Source organism: Monopterus albus, unplaced genomic scaffold (genome assembly GCF_001952655.1).
Source record: "Monopterus albus unplaced genomic scaffold, M_albus_1.0 scaffold490.1, whole genome shotgun sequence".
NCBI classification, from domain to species: Eukaryota; Metazoa; Chordata; class Actinopteri; order Synbranchiformes; family Synbranchidae; genus Monopterus; species Monopterus albus.
In genome coordinates, this window is record NW_018128370.1 from 1 (window position 1) to 1,699 (window position 1,699).

Below are 1,699 nucleotides of genomic sequence, written 5' to 3' on the forward strand. Positions count from 1 at the left end.
GTTGTAGGTAACATCCTCCTGTGACAGGTCGATTGGTTTCTGCTTAGATTCTGATTTTTGATTTATTTATTCTTTCAAACATGTAACAACAGTCAGTATGTAACCACACATAATTCCAGACATATCCACAAATATATTTTCAATTTGCCTATACCTAGTACATGCTTGAACGGAATAGGAAGAAGTTAGACTTATCCAGTCCTACCCCATGACATCACCTTACCAAAATTGAAATGATTTTGTGCATTGGAGGAAGCTTTTGAAAGTTTTTTGGAAATTAATCTGAGGGCCACTTCGAGTGAGGACGCGGGCCGCCAGTTGCCCATCCCTGGTCTAGTTGATCTCTGGTTGAATTTATGAGGAAATTATGAAGATAGTCGTGATTAAAGTCAGAAGAATCCGCAGCAGTTCAGGTGACAGTCCTTCAGTCAACAGCTGGATGTATAAAGGCAGTACTTATATGGTTGTAGGTAACATCCTCCTGTGACAGAGGTCGATTGGTTTCTGCTTAGATTGAAGTACATATAATTACCGAGCCAGATTCACAAGCAAATTAAACATATTAGTACATTTATTCATAAAAGGTTAGCGTTACATTCTTCATGTAACCTATTACATTTGGAATCTAGACTAAGATTACTGATGTGGGCTTTGCAGTCATTCTACTGACTCTGTGTATTTCTGTCTTGTAGACTATAAACCCGGTCCTTCCCACCACTTGCACTACTTCGAACCTTCCAGTTTAACCAGAAGGCTTCATGTGGAAAGTTGTTTTCTGCCTCAGATTACTGTTTTCATTCTTGTGGGTAATAATTTAAACATTCAACCATCCAGTACTTTTTTAGTTTACATTACTAGTATAACCAATAGAATGCAGTATTCTCCTTGCAAAACGTGATTATATTTTTACATGGGGTGCAGGGAGACAACCAGCTCCGGATTTGGTTTGATTCCCTCTCTAACAATGACAATGAAAACAGTTCTTTATTTCTTCTTGGATATGTAAATTCACAAAAACAGTTTTCAAACATTTAGTTTTTCATTCAGATGAAGAGTGGAAAGGCTGTTGGTCTCGATGACATACCTGTAGAGGTGTGGAAGTGTCTAGGAGAGACAGCAGTGGAGTTTCTATCTAGTTTGTTCAACAGGATTTTAGAGAGTGAGAAGATGCCTGAGGAATGGACAAGAAGTGTACTAGTGCCGATCTTTAAGAACAAGGGTGATGCGCAGAGTTGTAGCAACTACAGAGGTATAAAGTTGATGAGCCACACAATGAAGCTATGGGAAACAGTAGTGGAAGCTAGGCTAAGAAAGGAAGTGGATATCTGTGAGCAGCAGTATGGCTTCATGCCCAGAAAGAGCACTACTGATGCAATTTTTGCTCTGAGAATGTTAATGGAGAAGTATAGAGATGGTCGTAAGGAGCTGCATTGTGTCTTTGTTAGAGAAAACGTACGACAGAGTGCCGAGAGAGGAGCTATGGTACTGTATGAGGATGTCAGGAGTGGCAGAGAAGTACGTCAGAGTAGTTCAGGATATGTATGAGAGGAGTACGACAGTAGTGAGATGTGCTGTAGGTCAGACAGAGGAGTTCAAGGTGGAGGTGGAGCTACATCAGGGATCGGCTTTGAGTCCCTTCTTGTTTGCTATGGTGATGGACAGGTTGACAGATGAGGTCAGACAGGAATCTCCATGGACA